This window comes from Rhopalosiphum maidis, chromosome 1, assembly GCF_003676215.2.
Source record: "Rhopalosiphum maidis isolate BTI-1 chromosome 1, ASM367621v3, whole genome shotgun sequence".
In the NCBI taxonomy this organism is placed as follows: domain Eukaryota; kingdom Metazoa; phylum Arthropoda; class Insecta; order Hemiptera; family Aphididae; genus Rhopalosiphum; species Rhopalosiphum maidis.
The window spans coordinates 72,131,230-72,152,840 of record NC_040877.1 but is presented as its reverse complement, the minus strand read 5'-3'; the positions used below and the strand labels follow the sequence as shown (position 1 = coordinate 72,152,840).

At 26.4% G+C, this 21,611-nt stretch overlaps 1 protein-coding gene across 3 annotated transcripts in view; it reads left to right on the top strand.

The window, feature by feature from the left end:
- Positions 1–21,611, top strand: part of LOC113549620 (adenylate cyclase type 5) — a 193,118-nt gene that overhangs the window by 68,302 nt on the left and 103,205 nt on the right. For 2 of the 3 annotated variants that reach the window (XM_026951010.1, XM_026951009.1), the window contains exon 2: positions 12,067–12,096. The gene's annotated coding sequence lies outside the window, so the exon portion shown is untranslated. Of the gene's footprint in view, positions 1–6,588; positions 7,110–12,066; positions 12,097–21,611 lie in introns of those variants that run through there. The other variant, XM_026951008.1, reaches the window with a different exon arrangement.

Genomic DNA, 21,611 nt, shown 5'->3' with positions numbered 1-21,611 from the left:
CAATTATCGCGGCATGAAGGCCGACGAAATAGTAGGCGAGGAGTTTAATTATTATACATATATAAATATACCGCGTCATCAATACAGTTTATCGATTTATAATACCTTAGCCGTAATGTATTTTTAGCTTTCCCGATGTGCGTTTAATAACAATAATAATATAAAAAATATATTTTGTGTTTTTATCTACCCCTTGTTATGATATTATATTACTGTTTTAATAATACTATGTATAATGCTGGACGATTTCATGAAATTATTATAATTGACACTGGTTTAGTAGTTTTAAAGTAATATAACTTCAATAACATTGTTGTCCCATGATAAACTTGTGCAGGTCTACCATTTGGAATGGTGAAATTTAAAAGTCACGATGCACAGCATATATTTCAACAACTACCAACCTACCTCTTTCACGAAGACAGCACACATAATACTTGTTCAAAAATATCAATTAATAAAAAATAAAAACTGGTAATTAGTGATTAATTAATAATTTGATTTGGGTTTACTTACGGTGATTTACTCACCCATTAAATAGTCTACCAATACACTTAGATAGTGCAACATTTAAGTATTATTTTTTATGGGTTAACATTTAACTACTCTCTTGTTCCCTTTCTTAATATTAGCATTATTTATAACTTATAATATAATTATTTTAATACAATATGTAATATTAAATATATTTTTAATAAAATAACATTTAAAATGTATTTCTAATATTTAATATAAACCATTGAATAAGTGTGTTATAGAAAGTAAAATGAAAGCTTTTCATAAGTTACTCTTAAATTAATAAAATAAAATAAATATGTAAAAAATATACAGACAATTTTTTTACTATAATAATTTGAAGTTTAAATTTCGATAAAATTGAATATTTAAAGAAAAAATAACGATTTTTTTTATCTACAACAATTTTGCTGTAATTAAAAAGTTCTCTGATTGTAAAACTTTTTTTAATTGTTCTATAATATTATACAGTGTAATTTTCAAATTATATAAACAACAAACATACTTTAAGTTGTTTATTATACCACGTCAACATATTTATACCATTATATGATGCATAGATATTGATTCTTATAAGCTTAAAATTAATAATATTGTATGGAATAATTCTATAGTAATTTTAATAAGCATATAATAGTAATAATAATAACACAGCGCATTGAGGAAAACGCTGTTTCCGCCCAGGATCTCTTTTTGTAGGTATATTATAATAATAATTATTGATTTATTATTGAAATTATATTTATATAATATTTAACATAACCTAACTCATTCACGAGGTACTCTCAGAATCAAAAAATTGTTTCACTAAAAAAAATATTAACAACCACTTATATATTTTGATCATTAGAACGAAAATACCACCCTAAAATGTTGCAACGCAATCATTTTCCTCAGACCACCTCCTTCAATGCTACTGTGTTTAGGCGTCGTAAAAACCTTTTCAGCACGACACTGAGATATATATATATATATATATAATACTACAGTAGTCAGTAGATCGCATTTATGTATTACGCTTTAAGAATACACAGAGGATTGAAAGAGATTAAAACACTGAATAATATTTAATGAATGTTGAATACAATAATATTATAGGTACATTTTTTTTCATTATATTTTTTTTGAAACGACTTGATCAGCCTTTGTCAATGTCTTATCAATTGGAAGGGGTTGAGTGTGTCTAGCACACTATAATATCCCTTTTATAAGAAGACAATTTTGTAACTTCCAATGGGACAGGCCCGGTAGTGACAGGGTAAAGATACAGTGAGGTAATACAATCTACTAATATAGGTTGTAACATAGACGTATCTATGACCATTATTAAAATAGCCAAGAATATATTAAAATATAATATAGTATACATACACATTACATAATATTCATTTTTTATTGTCAGTAATAAGAAAATGAAGAAAAATTTTTTCTGTGTTGTTTCAAAACAAAGCAGTATAAAGTGTTCAACAATGTCTCTGTACTTTTTTTAAATTTTATCTCTGTTAAATATTATTTAAGCGTGTTATTTAGATATCTACGCCTGAACTTGGAAAAAACTACAAATTAAATAAATTGACTTATTATTTCAACTAAACTATATAAAATGTAAGTATAATTTTTATCAGATTTTAATTCAAAAAGGAATAATACACATTATACATAATAATATGACGTAACTAAAACATTGTAACAGAGTTTTATTGGGGGTATAATTATTAATTCCTCTTGAAATATGGATATATTATTTACAAACTGTAGTTATATCTATTGAATATTTTAATGTTTTATTATTTTTGCATATTATAATGTATTTAATAAAATATTATTATTATACATTATAATGTATACGTCGAAATAATAAAAAAATATAAAAAAGTCTACGTTTCTCAAATATTAGCCGAACATTAAACATTAGCTAAACAAAATTGAGTCAGGTGTTAATAAATAGCCGTAATGACAGTTCAAAAAAACAATTTAATAAATATAATATTTAAAAGTACAGACGTTGTGGATTGAATGAAATTAAATTTGCAATTGATTGTAAAAAATAAAAATGTCACTCGTCACAAACAACTGAATATGAATTATATAAAAAAAAAAAAAAAACTTATAGTTTAAAACGTTAAATGACATCATATACAACATATAAATAAAAATATACATATTATATGAATCCAACATAAAATAAAAAAAATATATATCAAATGTGCACGTCCAGTTATTGAATGTCTGTGAAGTTAGCCTCTCAACTGAATCCGATTGATTCGAAAAATCTGTCAATATTTTGAAAATAAATTAAAATAATTGCGAGTTTGTTTTTAAAATTTTCAAATCTATATTTTTTTTTGTCAAATTTAATGGTTTATTTTTTGTTTCCGAAAAAGATTTTCTACTAATTATATTTTATAGACTAATTAAAAAATTAGTAATTCCAGTTTGTGAAATATTTACACATTTTATGAATTGATCAGACACCGATTTCTCGGAAATCACATGTTGTTCTCATATTATTAAATAATAAATATTATAATTAAGTAGGTACTGGTCAACCTTGTAACTGGAAATACTTTAAACGTGGCGGAATATTACACTTTTATCACAAGGTCAAGATGGTTTTGTTTATATTTACATACTATTGTTTTAATATTTGATATACAGCAGACGGTATGAATGATCTGATATGATGTAAGGATATTCGCTAGAATATTATTAGAAAATTCCTTCTAAGCATGATTCTTTTTTATCTTCTCATACGGTAAACGCGTTGAGAAATTGAATTTCCAAAGAATTTTAAAATAAATTAATATATGTATATTTATATATAAATATATAAAATACAGTACATATACTCTTATTGTAAAGAATTTACAGCTTTTGCATTGAAACGCGTTTTACGGTAGTAATAAAAAGTATTAGTCTTGGGTTTCTTGTGCATGCATTTCTTATACTTTTTTCCCTGTTTAGATTCTTTAATAAAGACGCCTTTCTTTCTCGTTGAATTTTATATAAACACGTGTATGTGATGTCGCGGTTGACTTTTTCGGTCTTATATATACTCCGAAGATAAAACGCAATTCGACTTGTCAATGATATAACCTACTACAACTATGTCTACAAATAAAAATGCTGTGCGATTACTAAGCGTGTTTGAAAGATAAACGAAAATCTCGGAAAGAAATTGTTTCTGACTTTAAAAACACTTGACCATTTGTAGATCAAAGAAAATAATAAATCTAGAGACAAGAGGAAAGGAACTTTGCAATTGCATAAAATATAAATTGAATCATAAACCTAAAGTTATACATATCAACCAGAAAATTTATACAATTATTCCTCAAATGAAAAAATTGATAGTAATAACAACTACGATAAAAAAATAATGATCCAGTGTATTTCATTTTTATTTTAAGTTTATAAGATACCGGGGAATATCTGAAGAAAAAAGTGTACGTTGCTTTCTTACATATTCTAATTATATTTATTAGAACGAATATATCCTACAACGACAATGATAATATTGGGATTGTATTTCATAATACAAATAATTTGGATAATCATTAACCATTACAACAATATCTATATTAGGGCTGACGCTTTAGATACAGTTTATTAATGTGAGCTCGATAGCCCCACTAAATTTCGACAAAAGTTTTTAAATATATTTTTAGTAGTTGGTACAGAATAATGAGTAATATATCAAACTGCGTGTAATAGAGTAAAACATAAAAAGTTTGCTAATAGACTGGTCCAGAATCAAAAAAAAAAAAATAATGTTTCTTAACTGTTTTCTTAATTAGCGCTACTAAAAGTTTGAGTTATATCAGTTGAATGGAATCATTTTATATCTGACTATTTCTGTAACCATAAATTTATTTAGTATAGATAGAACCAATAAAAATGTAGTTTTATTTTAAAATAATTATTTATTTGTTTTAATCATATTATATTGTTATTATGGTACATGTATTGTAATCGTATGTAAATTATAAATTATAGTATTGTTTCCTCTGCTAGAAATAAAAGTATAATTTTAAGTGCAAATTTTATTCATAAAGTCAAACAGTTCGAATTTGTGATACCAAAAGTATTGCACTGTATTAACACATATCATATGTAATACCATAGTTTTCATGTTTAACGGTGTGGACGCCAAAATAAATGACCTAATTTAAAATATCCATAGTTTTTTGTTATTTTATTTAATGTATTATGCATATTGTTATCTCTGTTAAAAGTTAGATAAATTCTTAACCATTATAGAATTAGAATAATTATTTGGACGTGAGTCAATAAAAAAACATTTAAAAATAATATTGGTCAAACAAAAAGAAATTTTAAAACAAAAAGGGCAAGACTGTAATACAATATGCATTGAAGATCAAAACTATATTAGTTTATATTAGAAATACTTAAAGAAGAAGAATGAATAATTAAAAATATAGACACATTTATAGATAGAAATGTCAAGTATTTAAAATTTGTATGGAGAAAAATTACATTGAATATTTTTTATTTATTTTCTAGTTAAAAATTGGATCTTATTATAAAACCGTATAACGTGAGATTGTTTGTTGTACATTGTTTTTGCTTTTGGTAAACTATATGCTGTGGATGACGTTTAAGTTGAATTTTAAACGAATTATTATGTTTCGACCGTTCAAAGGATAAATTAATGAAAACATCAAAAAGACGTGGTTGGACATTTGTGTGACACACCTTAAATTAGGTATTACCGGAGAAAGATCGTAGGGATTTTTTAAAAATATCGTACTTTTAAAGTTATATACTTATACATTTTTATAACAACATAAGTATTCGATTATTTTAAAAACAATTTTAGTTGTAAATATATTTCAACAATAATTACCAACAAGACACTACAGTACAAGTTTCCTCTTACGGGATAATATTTATATTTATTTTTATTATTATTATTAAACTGCTCTTGCGCTACTATGAACACCAGTATAAACTGAATATCGAGAATTTATAAGTTATACTTAAAAAATTATTTTCTATGAATATAAATAAATAGATTGAAAGACATGAATGTTGGAACACGGCTCTTTGTTTCAATTACAGGGAACCCGCACGTAAGGGAGCCGTTATACAGAGAAAACTTTGTCATTGCCGAGCCCTTTGGCACTTTTAAACTACCACACACTTTTCCAGAAGAAGATCAATACCAATTCGATTGATTACCTTTAGGTATATAGCTATAGATAAATAATATTCACAATCTTTCAAAAGTTAATTGCCTCTCTTCGCAAATAACGTAGGTATGTAAACATTTTTATTTTTAAACTCACCCCTGTTCACCCCTGGAACTTTCATTAAATATAATCCATGTTTTCTATTAAAACTGCCATCATTATTATCGAATAATCTTGAACTCTTGACACAAAAAGCACGATGGTTGCACGTATATTTGAAATTTGAAGGATATAATACTTCTTATAATAAAATGTTAACACAAAATCGAAACCGTGTAAAGTAGTGATTATATTTATGATGCATATACAACTCAAGTATATACTCACGTAATAAACAACAAAAAAATATATAATTTGCGCCCTTTTTAACCTTTTCCAATAAGCGTTGATGCATTTCACATTTCGACATCGCCTATGCGTAAATCAGTCGTTGCAGTCACAGTTTGCACAATTCATCGGCACGGTGTTTTCTGCACGGCGTTTGCACTTTACTCGCCGTCCGCATCGATCGGTCGGCGTGCGAGTTGTAAGCGAGTAAGCGACTGTATATCACTTATTATGACAACAACGAGAAACGCGTATCCCATCGGCGACGATGATAATCATAACGATAAAGTAGCGCTGTAATATTATTGTTATTATTTCTATTACATAGGCAAGTAGCCAACAGAAATGCACACGCAGCCGTCGCGCGTCGGCGAAAAAACGTATTCGAAAAAAAGACACCGCCGTGTAACGGGTTTTGCGGAATGAGATTTTTTACGCAGATAGGTCGCGTGCGCGCGTCGTTTGCGTGTTGTCTCGGAAGCGAGCCGGCAACCGGCGGCCGGCGACCGCAGTAGTTGTTCCGAGTGTTCCGACGTCGTTGTCGGTCGGACCTGGTCGGACGGGTGTTCTCGCGCACGTTTTCGATATTTTTTTCCCAAATCGGTTTATGTTCGTCGATCGTTGGTTGCGTCGTATCGGAAAATGCTTATTAAGTTATAGGTTCGACCACCCACTGGTCACTGCTGCTGATGCGAAAAAAAACGCCGATTTAGTTGGACCGAATTTCACCGGTTATTGCGTCGCGAGTGAGTACAAACCGACAACGTACGGCAAACAATTATAAGATCACATATACTTAGCAAGGTCGGATGGTACACGACACGTTTGAATTACCGCTGAATTTTTCCCAACGGTTTCGATAATATTCATGAGTATTATAAAATTATTACTGCCGTTGTCGTTTGGCCGTGCGACTGAACACGTGTGACGGGGCTCAAGCGTAGGCCCCAAAGGCGCGGTAACAGTACTGCCGCATCGTCCGTTTCGCTCGACCATCGCGGCAGTGATCGCGTAGAAATACACGCAGTGAACAGAACGCTCGCGAAACATGAGGTAGGTTTTAATGGTAAATAAATGTATATTATGTGCTCGAGGTACTTATTATAGGGTAGGTATTATTATTGTACGCGTAGAGTTAGACCACTGCCGGCACAAATGGTATTACTAGCCGGTTTCTATGAAATATTATGTTATCGGGGTCCGTCGCCCGAACACGGCCGTTTTGTTGTTACCACACGTGGCTCGGCGATTTTGAACACCGTTATTACAACCATAAAACTATTACCTATCCAGCGCCGTGCCTACGCGCTCACCCAGACCAGTTTTTCTAATACGATGGTGTTATTCTATGTACGGCCCTTACAAACAATGAAATACAGTGTTGTAGTCTCCCAGCGGTCGAGAAAATGTGAATGACGGCTGCATGTAACGTAGGTACTTATGTATTGGAATACGGTCCTATAGATCGTATTCGTTTTGCGAAGAAACGGCGACGTGCGCGACGTGACGAGCATTTTTTTCGTACGGTCGCCTGGTGGCGTGTATGGTTTTCGTGAACGTCTGTCGTTGTTTTTGCCCATTACGAATAACGTGGGAATCCCGCGGGTGCTGGTCGTTTTCCCGTACGGTTACCAAGCACCACCGCCGCGCGCGAACGGCGAAATGGATTACGGGCTAATAACGAACCGACGACGCGGAACGGCGGGACACAATGGACCTTTTGCTGATAATAATAACAATAAAAAAAAAAAAAAAAAAAAAAACAGCAACAATATTACCTATAAATAAACTATTTGAGATAAAAAAAATGTACATAAATATATATATATAAATTGTACCTATAGGGTACATCTTTCCGACACTGAAATTGTAGGAACGTTTTCGGATTACTCTGCGTACAATTTACTATTTCCTTTTTCATTTTTATTATTCATGTAAGGTACCTACTTTATAGTTGATTAGCATAGACAAATGCTATTAGAACTATCAACTTATAAGGATGTAATGATGTGCTTAATCTTTTTCTTTTAAAGAAATTATGATAAACCTTTAAAAATTAGAAATGATAACATGTACAAAGAGTATGTACAATATTTATGAATGATAACTGATATGATAGATATGGTAGGCTGATATGCTAAAGTTTTCTAAAAGTTTTTTAGTGCATTAAATGTTGGTTAAATAAATACTATTTACATAGAACATACATTTATAGAATATTATTACGTTGATTTAGCCAAATCGGTGGTTATATTTTACGAAATTTTCAAATAACACAATTCGATATTTTATCGGAGTCGATTTGCTGTAATTTTTCATTGAACAGTTGTTGATATATGTTACTGCAATAATCTGTATTTCTAAAAACCAAATAGAGTATAGTATAGTATGATCTAATTTAAATAAAAATAATTTCTTTATATCTACCTAGTATGAAAAAAAATGATATAAATACATCAATTTATTTTTATAAATGTATTAAATATGTGTATTTTTGATTTATTTGTGTATAGTTATATCATAATATTTTTATACAATACAGGAATGATTATTGATTTATCTATAATAATGGTTTAGTCGTACTTGACTATTTAATAAAAATGTATTTTGTTGCTTTAATAATAATATGTTATGTAATAATGGGGCAAGAAATTGTTGATTTATTAGATAGGAAAATACTTTAACGTCATTGATATATACATTGATAAAAAATAATCTTTTAGCTAATAAACCAACATAATTCGTCGTTTATTTTTTTATCTAAGGAATATTGAAATTGATTGAATCCAATAAATCGGTGAATTCATAAACATTAAGTGTATAATCGTACTAGTTAAAATAGGATAGCTATTTGTTTATTTTGTTTTATTAAACTATATTATATAATTATTTTTTGTATGCTTCTTTACTTTAACTGTATTTTAAATTGGAAAATTTCGTGATATTTTAATTTTTAAAAGCCATTTTATAAAGTAAGGCTTAGTATATTTAATAAAAACAGTTTAAGTTCTAAATTCATTATTTTTTTCGTTGAGGCATTCTGAAAGTTGTACGTAATAAGATTACAATAATTAAAATCAAATAATAATATTACACAACTGTGTAATAATTAATCTAAAGTTCTACTGAAAAAATATAAAAACAAAATCTGCACAGAAAGAAACAATAATAACGGTAATTAATAGAGGTACCTGTAATTTACATTTTATAATTTAATGATAAAACGTACTATATATTCGATTGTACTTATGTTGGTGTATTGCTTTGTCATAACTTATCTTTTACAATGTTTTTAGTTTTGTTTTTTTGATTTCATTGAGATTATACCATTTAACAAATTATTATATAATAATTATATTATATTATGTTATTAGGTATTTGGTTATCTGTTATGGAAATACACATTTTATGATGGAATTAAATAAATAGGAATAACAAGCAAAAGTTACCATCACGTTTACTACGTATCTAATAAGACAATAAATGATCACAGTAGCCATTAGCCAGTAGGTATTATAGATATTCACTTGATTCTAAACATTATTTGCTAATTATCGTAAATTGGTTTGATTATTTAACCATAGTTATGTCCGTGTAGACTGAAATAGCAGCCTATATAATTAAATATACGACAGACATACATTAAGCATATAATTCATGGCTATAAATTGTTGTCTTTTTGTAACACGTTTATTATACACTCATATTGTATTCACCGATGTCATTTCCTACTAAAATGCATTTAACGGTACTTGAGCTCCAATGTACATTGAACCAAATAATCTAACCATACAATTCGTTGTAGACATATTATAGCTTTTGCACCATTTATATTTTTAATAGAACTGTTAAGACTCAATAACTTTTAAAGATGTTTGTAATCGGCTGGTAAGTGCACCACATACTTACAATAGTACTCGATTATAATAATGGAAAAGGTTTTCTTAAACAGAAATTTTTTTTTTGACTTGATGGGAATATGTGCTTTTAACAAAGAAAAAAATATATATATATTTGAAATTGCTCATAAGTGCAATATGCAACTGCTAAAACTAAAACTAAAGGTTATATGGATTAATATTATTATTGATTAAAAATTAATTAACAGTTCTAAAATTAATTTTATACTTATACACTGTTACAGTTATAGTGAGTTATAAATATTTTATACTTTATTAATATTATTATTTTACAAAATATCAGATGATCTTACTGAACACTGGTAGAAATATAAATCTGTTAATAATTATGGGATTACTGTATAGTGTATACGAATAGTGAAAAGGTACTTGTGATCAAACAATTAATCGATTAATGAAAAAATTAATTTCGTTTGTTAAAAATATGATTTTTGATAGTGTAGCCATACCGCTGTTCTAATAACAATTCTATGCTTTTTTTTATAATATTCAGTTTTTAAAAATATTTTAATCACGTTTATATTTATAGTATACTCAGGAGTGTAGTGGAGTGTATACTGTATATTCACGTATATAGATTATACATTCATAAAAATATTTATAAAAAAATATACACATAAAGATATTAATTTTATAAGTATGCAATGGATAGTGGGCCATGAATATATGATTTTAATATCTGTCATAAGCAAGCGTAGGTCATTTATATGGATAAAATTTGTATATTATTTTTTTATTATTTTGATAATAACTTGTAGTTTGATAATCAAGATAACTAATTTTCAAGTGCAGCAAGACAATTTTTTCGGGATATATATTTTAGGATAATATGATATATTTACTGGTCGGTTTACTCAAAACATTATTTATCAATACATCCCTAACTATATTACCATAATAATCTGCTTAAGTATGCTGCCATTCTACGGGCAAGGTCATTATTCATGACCGCATGCACGTGTGCTTTAGCATTTTAGCTATTTCAAAAACTTAAGCTATTTTAGTCATGTGTATATATCTTTTTAAAACTAAATAAAATAGATTATTGCATATAATTTATGAATGAATTATTAACATAGGCTTCTTTTAAGTTTAAAATGTGGGTAAAAATAGTATAGTAATAAAACATGTGGTTTTCATTGGCATTGTACATAACATTAACTAGTATAATGTCTTAAATCGTTTCCGTATAATGTAGGTGCGTTTATGATTTTAGTTATAAAATATAATTTTACTTTAACGTTTTGATATTTATGCAAGTTATGTTTTTGTGTTCTATTTGTGCTTTGGATTAATGATTTTATTATTTTTTCCTAATCCGCTAGATTAGCTGCCTATAATCTTATCATTAACTTAAATGGTTATATGTTTTATATGCGGTGTAAAAATTCTTAAAATGAATAACACGGTATAAACTTTTTACATTTTATGAACAAGCTAAGACAAATATGAGGATGTCGTGACCAAGGACAAAAGTCCTAGGCGGACGACTATGTTACAAATTGCAACATTAACAAGAACCTTCCCATATACGTGGGTGCATATTATATTGTGTCATTTTATTCGGAATATCAGTAATACATATTATTTCTACAACTTAGGAATAACCGAATCTTCAAAAATTAATAATTTACGGTCATATTAAATATATAGGTAGGTAAGTTTGCCGAAGAGCCAATATTTTAAATTTTACTGGCTTTATTGTTCCAACATAAATATTATACAAGATCAGTAATCACTGTATTACTTGATGCAATTATATTAACTGTTATATTTTATATGTTTAATGTATATTGTATAATACTAAATTATGACTAACGTGATAAAATGTAAAATTGATTTTTTTTCATGTTTTTACTGTAATATTATATAGAACTGCAGTGTTTTTTTTTATCAATTTTCATTTTCCTCGTTTGCACTAAAAATTAAAATAATTGTTGCCATAAATTATACTATTTTTTTAGATTACTCGTAAAATAATTATGGTACACGGTTAATATTTTAATTATTATTAATAATAAAAATATTTTATATATTTTAATATATGAATACGTGTGTTTCTTTATTAATTTTTTTTTGTTGTTTTGCAGGTCTTTTACCCGTTGATGAAAATAATTTGAGTGAGTATTACAAAATATAAAATTATATTTATATGTTTGAATGTACGTATACGATTTTCTGATGCTTAAAAATATTTCTGTATTAAAATCTATACATAGTATTTTATTATGACGTAAAATAAATGTTTCATCTGTGACGTGGAACGAAAGAAATTATATTTTGCAGTTCTTAATAGTTAAAATCGTTGTAATATGATAAGTAAGATAAATTAAATTGTTGTCGATTTTCACGTAAAATCACAATAGCTTGAGAATATTGTATTTTCATAAATAAAACTTGATAATATTATTGTGTTATACGATGAGTCCCAATGCGTATGTATAATACTCGTATATGATATTTAGTAATACTAATAATACTACGTGACTTTCATCACTTAACGAATGAGTTTTAGTGTGCGACTTTGCGAGCGGTATCGTGTTATGGGATATAATAAATCGTATTTACTGAAAATTAGTAAGCCATACGCAAATACATATAAAAAAATAAAACGAATACGTTATTCGCGAACATAAGAAAACGAGGAAAGATTATTTTATTAAATTCGAGATTAACTGATTTTATGTAATAAAGGACAAATAAAAACGTCACCATGACTTAAAATATAAGCGAAAAAAGGTTTTCGTCACTAATGAAAGATACCAGCACTATATACATAGTACGGATATTGAGGATTTATTTATTCCGACGAAACATCCCGTTTTGAAAAAGGTATTAATTAATGACTTCACCGGCGATCGATTCCGCTGGCTACGGTTCTTACTAAATACCTTTCGATACACAGCATAGTATTTATGTTGAAAAGTTAATACTAGTCAATAGATTTAAAATTAATTCAAATTAAATTTTAATTAATGTCCTATTTATAAAGTTTCATTATACATTTATATTTTATACAATATTTTTATCATGATGAATATATCTCATTGTATATTATCTCTATAATAGTCGTTGTATTAATCATTGTATAAAATCTGTTTTTGCATTGTTCGCTTTTAGTTATAGAAATAAATATATATTTTTTAAATATATAATATTCATAAAACTATAAAAAAAGTATTAAATTAAAAGTATTTTAGAATTTTTTTTTTATTACTTTTATTTAATTAACTCAAATATTTTATTTTTGGCATCATTTACATTAATCATTAAGTCAACTTACTGTTATCTATGAAATGTTTAAATACTATAATATACATTAAATGTTCATATAAGTATTCATTTATGTCTAATACTTTGATGTTCTTTCTATTTGATTATAATTTAATTAATTTAAATAAAAAATTCAGTAAAACATTAAAGTCTACAGCACATTATTGGCATCTACTAATTTAATAAATTTATAACATTATGAATTTGTATGGTTAATATAAATAGTAACCGGCGTAGTCAATAAATTCGCAAAATCGATATATATACACTCAATAAATTGACAGGGTTCTAATTGTATAAGATACATTAAAATTCAATTTTAAACTTTACTTTTTTTGACATGAAAAAAAAAACATCTTTTATTGCATCTCATATGATTATTAACTAGACACTCACGAATGGGTTATACCAATAATAGGTCATAGGAGTAATATCAATTTCAAAGGTACTTCCATCGAAATTAAGTTCACTACATTGACCAATTCACCAATAATGAAATGAAAATATACAAGTACCTCGGTGGAATTATTATAGTAATATCATTTACTTATATTATTATTGGTTCCCGTATCCAAACATTTATATCCTAATTACTGTGGTACTCCTTTATTTTACACAAAAGAAACTTTTACACATCTGCATAGGTCCTCGTTAGAGTTTTTAAATAAATTAGAAACTTCAAACTATTAGAACCAAAAGAAAAATACAACACGTTAATTTGGTTAAAATTCCGACTATCAGACAACATTTTTCATCGTTTATGGGCAAGTATAAAAATAATTAGAATTAAAATAAGTATGAAAATGTTTATCCGCGCTTACAAATGTATAAGCTATACGATATAATCTTTTCGGTCTTTACTCTTTAGTCTGTATAAAATAATAAGGTAAATTTAAAGTTTTTTTTGAAAAAAATCTAGGACCTAATTCGTGTGTTATATATTATATGTAATAATCCGAAAACCAACTCGGATATTCTTGCTTCGATTTTATCTTGACAAACAACAGTATAACAAAAAACCACTTCACTCCCCAATGTTCATTTTTTTCCACTCTTGATTTACTGTTTCTGTGATTATAATAGTGGAAATAGGATTTTCTCTCCGTGAAATCGATGTGCAGTTTTTCGATTTTGCTATTTCGTATATACCCGTTGTAGACTATATATGTATACATAGAACAGGAGGATGTATTTTGCTTCCACTATTATTCTTTTAAAATAAATTATTTCGAATTTGTTTAACATGTTTTGTCGTACATAACTCATACTGACGCGCGTGCGTAATCTTTTCAACGCATCAGAAAACAATTAAGCCGTTTAGACACGATTGTAGGTACACAATGTCTCCGTAGGAAGGTAAGTACCCCAAACTTATACAGACACTACTAATACCTCTACCCTACATTATAAGACGCCACACACAGTCAGTTAAACATTCAAAATATACTATTGTGTATAATAATATATTACTAATAATAACACGGTAAAACACGCGCGTGAACGCTAAATAATGCATTAATTATGTAAGAATTTATTACCTATACCCATAAATAATATAAATACAACAGTAAATCATTATTACTATCGTGATCGTATAGTACATATATCTAATTTAAGTCTATAGTACAATAATACTATGAACCCAAGAAATATTTCATTTGGCAAGTGTTTTTTGCATTGGATGTTTTGCGTTCTTATGTTATTTGAAGATTTTTGTATAAATGTTTTTCTAATGTTTCTGTGTTTTACAAAACAAAATGTCGAGATAATTTTAAAATATTTTTTTACAGAATTTCATTTATCAATCATTGTATTATTATATCACCGATTTCCTTAAGACAATTAGGGTTTTTAAATATGTTTAAAACTGTAACGTATATACGTCTAATATGTTATCATTAACGGTTTTGGAAATAAACTACGACAATTTTTCGTTTTTTCAGTATATACATAGCTTATCGTATTTTCTTTTCTTTTTTTTTTTTACACGGCACTCAGTAACGGTGTAACTTTTCTGCATAATAAGTATAACAATGTTAAAACAACAAAGTAGCTTCTATAAGTAATTCTTTTTCTCACTAACACTAACATCTACATTTAAATACGATACATCACTTATCTTTGCTTAGAAACTTATAAAATATATTTTATTGAAGAATGAATTTAAGATTCTTTCCATTTCAGTAAAAATACTAAATTGGATAAAACTATAATAAATATCCACAATATTGTTGTTATTTAAATTTTAAATTTATATTTTATTATAAAATAAAGTAATATCATAGTATTATAATAATTTTGAGTGATTATTCAATTTAAATGTTAAAATTATTTTTGATAATAATACGCTTGTCGAGAAATAACATATTTTTTTTAGATGAAACTGTATTTTACGGTATAAATCTGTTTTTACTTTTGAAAGAAATGTGACTTTTTAAAACTCTTATTTTATTATAAACATTATACATATTTTATTAAATATATATTTTCACTTTATACATGTAACCATTTTGTTACATCTTAGTGATACAATTGCAATATCACTTTATTAAAAATATATATATATATATATATATAATAAAAACTATATATAAAACTAACGTTAATTATATACACCTATATGGGCAATAAGTATGTTTAATATTTAATTATGATATCATGTAATGTTGTAATATCATTGTGTGTAAAATAAGTAACTTAATAACATTAAATTTAAAAAAATACAATTTTTCTGTCTCATCCCTGTATTGAAATAGTGAATATTAATAATAATAATATTAATAATGATTTATTCAAATATTAAACAAACATATTTAAAAAAAAAACAGGTAGGTACATTAAGTTAATAATCTAAAATATATTTTCACTCTGTTATACGATATTTACATAGGTACAAGTTGTCTGTTTATTAATAAAACAATGTTTATTACTTTACAAGATTTTCTTGGCTATACTATATCAGGAGTATCACTTAAGTTCTCATTAAGGTACATTATCAAGATTTAATTAAATTATAAATGTAGCTTTAATTAAAAATAGTTGAAGTCATGTCTAAGTTCCTTTGGTCGGATAATTCTTCATTCCACGAACATACTATGTTATTTTATTTTTCACAGGTCATATACTCAATGTTATTATTTAATAAACAGACTGAAATAAAAAATAGTCCTAAAAATATAAATATGTATAGTTATTGATTATAAAGATATAATATTTTTTCTTTGATAACAAAAAATTCGATTTTTTGACGCAACATTTGATAAAGAACAGTTACCTATTAGAATGATGAGTGATCTAATGCTTTAACGCTAGTATTGTGATTTTTGAAATTTTTTACAATTATTAATGTACTATTTTAAATTTCATAATAAAAGAGGTAGGCAGGTAGGTAGCGCACTCTGCTATAGATTAGGTGTTGTGTGGAATTCGTTATTGAATAAATCATTATATTGGGTTAAATTTGAATTTAATGATAAACTATTGATACAATTCTGAGTGAAAAGTGTCTAAATTTTAGGAACCATTGTTACAAAACAATAACGGGCTTACCTAAAAATGTACGTTTTTCCTTAATTTTTATATATTTTCCTCAATTATAAAAAAAGTAATGGGAATATTTAACTTTGACCTCTTTAAAGTACAAACTAGATCCAATTTTCTATCAAAAATCACTTTCAAAGTGAAAGTTGAAACATTTTAACAACTACTTATCGTACAGACACAAAAAACACACATGATTGTAAAATCAATACATTCATCGTTCTGCTCAGAATCTAATAAATATTTATCTTATGTATTTGGATTAACAGAAAAGACATAGGGAAACATATATGAACGTGGAATTATATAATATCATATTTTGATCAAATCACGAGTGCATGTAATCGAATTTTTTTTTGGATCTTTTATTTGATGTTAATAATTCCTTTGATGTATATGCAAAAATCAGTAAAAAATATAAGTGAGTAAATGGGATACAGTTAATGTTTATATGGAGTTATATATGTTTTTAGTAGATACCCAATTTATATGAATTATTTAATGTATTGTATAATTATTTGATGTTTTTTCCTATTGACGCTGCTTTTTTTATACCTTACAAACCCTTGACCTTTATCAATTTATCATGTGTTCACCATCCTTTAAAACTTATTCGATATAAGTTCATTCATGCGAAAACACTTCAAATAAGTTGTAAATTATGTCGATAGAAACAAAACATTTTACAAATAACGAGAAATAAAAATTATTTTTAGGTCTTATTGAGTTAACATCAAAAAAAGTTTATATCATGCGATGGCAAAAACCTTGTGACATACTTATAAGTAATGTATTTCTTTTTAATTTCTAACGCTACTTCAGAAGAAGAATTATTGGTTTTTAATGTTATAATTGTCAATTTAATTTGCTTTATGAAAATTAATGTTTTTTCTCAAATCATACATGAAATATTATATTATGTATCTTAAAAAAATGTATTTAATATGAAAATTGAGGAATTCAATTATTATTAATAATAATGTTCATATATCATAATTTAGTGTAAGAAATAATTTGACAAATTGAATTATAATATAGGCACTCACAACATAAATCTTAAATAAATTTCTTAAATTTCATTTATAGCTTTGCATTATAATATCACTAAAACCATGTTTTTTTTTAATAAAATATAATATACATTTAGGTGATGTATTTTTATAGAGTAGTGTCACTGGAATCTTAACTAAAACTAATATGTTTAGTTATTTTAACATAAAATATTCTTACGGATTATATAAGAAAATAAATATATTGTTATATGTGTATATTAAATATGAAATGAAAAAATAAAAAAAAATAACGTGGTTCCCCATATCAAATATGAAGGTTATACAAATAAGATTTTTTTTTCTTGTATTCGGTAACAAAATTGTTTTATAATGAAAATAATAACAAAAGAAATGTATTGCTTAAAACAATTTATCAAGTAGGTAGTAGGTATATTTACAAAGTATATAATCTAATTATTTATCTTTTTAATGTATTTTTATTTTTATTTTTAATCATCGGACAACCATAATATTATTCTATAGTTATATTTGTATTTTAATGTATTAGTTTGTTTCATACACAAATAAAACAATAAATACTTCAAACTCTTAACGTATTTATTAGCATGGTTTATTTTATAAGTTTGGGTAGTATTAATTTTAATATTGATACTAATCAAAAAATACCGTAGTTATAAAAATATTTATTTAGTTAACTATTTAGTATGTTTATTAAATTCATAATAATTTAATTATTACAGTTACTAAAATTACTTTAAAATATTATAGAATGTCTATCTATTTAAATAAGTGAACTATTTTTACTGGGTTACTATAATTAATGATTTTAAAACTTTTTAGCTTATAGGTTAGATTAAATTAGATCGGATATATTATTGATGATTATTTTTTTTTTTTAAATACATTTTTTATGTAGATATTCAAATATTAAATAATACAGACTAAGAGTATTTCAAAAATATGTTTTAAAAGTTTTTATGCTTTAATTTAATTATTTTTAAATGAATTGAATCAAATAAATACATTTTTCTATTTCTACTATTGAGTTTTATTGTGTGAAAAACAATTTTTAAACTACCATCTTTCACAGTTTATTAAAAATATATAGGTACTCGTAAACTCGTGAAAATCTATAACCTTATGGTTTGATTTATTGCGTTCATCTATACCCGAAATGTTCATTGAGCTGAGTGAGTGATTTCATAAGAAATTTTACATTTTAATATACTAACGGTGATTTAAAATAAAACGAATATAGCTTTTAATCGTAATTCGTGTTGAATCTTTTTTTAATATTAAAACTGTTGCGTGAAAGGAAAACACATTTAATGAGTTTCGGGAGTGTAAAGCAAAGACCGGAAAACAACATTAGTCACTGTTTTACGAGTGATGTTTTCAAAGTTTACTCACTATACACATATAACGTGCATTGGGTGTATTACTTGATTTGTTTGCTGACTAGGTACACATAATACTATTTAAATTACGAACGTAACATATTGACACGATCAAGTGCGTTTTGGCGGAATTATCATGGTCTGCAGTTCGGGAAATGGGCAACATCCGAACGAACAGTCTTACATTTTGTATTGTGTTACAGGCGCATGAGTTTTTCCCGAGACTTGCGGGTCAGATCAACAAATTACAAACCTTTTGCGTGATAACCTAATACTTGTTTATATTATAAATATTGTTTAAAATATTATGTTATGTATACCACCACGCCGCAAACACAAAGATAAGTCTATAGTAAGTGTAAAGACATTTTTCACTGTCAATTCTTTAGATTATTTTTTTCACTTACATATTTTCATTTAGTCTTCTTCCTGAGAATATAAAAAAAAATGTCATAGATTACCCGAAGCAATATTATAGTAGGTATTTTAGACGCGATTAACAGATGAGAGATTGTCGTGGACCGACAAATGTCACCAGATTTCAGGCTTCAGCCATCTGTTTAGCCGTTAAACACCTTGTTGGTAGTTAATTTCTAAAAGTGTACGACAACACCGACGTCTATATATTTCACTACGACTATGTAAATCCACCATAAGATCTGCTTTCATATCACTTGTCACGAAGAAAAATGTATATTTTGAATGCAATGACGTGTTTTTGTAGCCTTTGAAAACATGTAGCTTTTGTTTGGCGGTGAAATAGATAGAAAAATATTTACCGCTATCGATTAGTTATGTAATTTAATTGAAGAATCCTAATACAATTTTAATACATTTGTTGTTAATAGTTAATTCAACAATTATATCTCTTTTATTCCGCTCTATATTAAAACAAAAAGTGTTAAATTATTAATTTTAGTTTATAATATTTAATATGTTACATTATTTTACATTATAAATGTGTTATACTCGCATAATTATGTATAATAATGCTTATCTTGTACCTAATTCATAAACCTACCGTAATTACAATTTCGTGAAATAGGTACACCTATTAGTTCTTCGTTTATATTTAATGAGTATTTAGCGGTAAAATGTAATTAAGTAATCCTATTGTTGAGGACACTGAAAAAAAATAATGTGTAAATACGGTTATTTACTGTTTCATACTATGAAAAATTCAAGCCCTTTCACATAGATTTATTTTTGGAAATTTAATGAATATTAATCAATTTTTAATACTCATTCTGTTACCTCTATTTCATATTATATTCACATGTCACAATAATTATCAATAGTATAATAATGTTAACGTTAAAGTTTTATTATTTAATTTTCGCGGTAATATAACTTTTTGTTAGTTGAATTTATTTATTTTTATTGATAACGATAGTATAGTGTGAATATGTACTAAATTTTTTTTTTTTATATTATAACAGAAATATTTTTTTTATATAATATAATAGCAGATTAGCAAAATAATATTATGATCAGGTAAAAAAGTTATTGTTTAAAAAACACGATATAAAATATAATTTTAATAAATTAGAAGAGTATGAAAGGATTAAGCTCGATTATATTTTTAAAGTATTAACTTTAGGAATATAAAAGGTATTCTATAATAATAATGAATACTGAAATATACTAATACATTAATAAGTAAATATACGAGTATAATGAGTATGTATATTTTAAAAGCACATTTTAATCGTTTTAATTTTTACCCTTCTTTTCTTTTTTTTATACTCACATAGCTTGAGTTTATATTTACATTTTTATATTATATGACTGCACATTTTAATTTTTTTAGATAAGAAATAATGTTTTGGGCATTTAAAAATGGGACATTTGCTTCATATAGATTCATGTTAAATTCACTTCTGACTTCGTTGAAATTGAGGCAGTAGACTTTTGGATTTGTTTGTTAACTTGTCAACGGTTCGTATCATCAAAACTATTACGGTATTTGGTCAAAATATAAATGTAGATTAATGCAAAAAAAAAAAAAAGTATTACTCTTAATAATATAATTTGCACATCGTGACTGCGCTTACTGATCACGAATTGCTCTCAATATTATATTTGAAATTGATGTAGAAAACTTAAAAGTACACACACAATATTGCAACTATAAGTGTTGGGACAATATTGTATTATTTCCTTCAATTATTTTGAATGCCAAGAAAAATGTCGTACTTTATTGAAATAAAAGAATTGTTCCTAGAGCTTCGCTATTTGAAATCATAAATAACGACGAGGTCATGATAATTGAAAAACAATAAAACATAAATCACTTGAATCATACGAATTGCTAGGAATTTGAATCGTACAAAATACGATTTGAAAACATAATTTGACTTATTATTATTATATATTTTTTTTTGGGTGGGGAAGGGATATCGGATATTACTA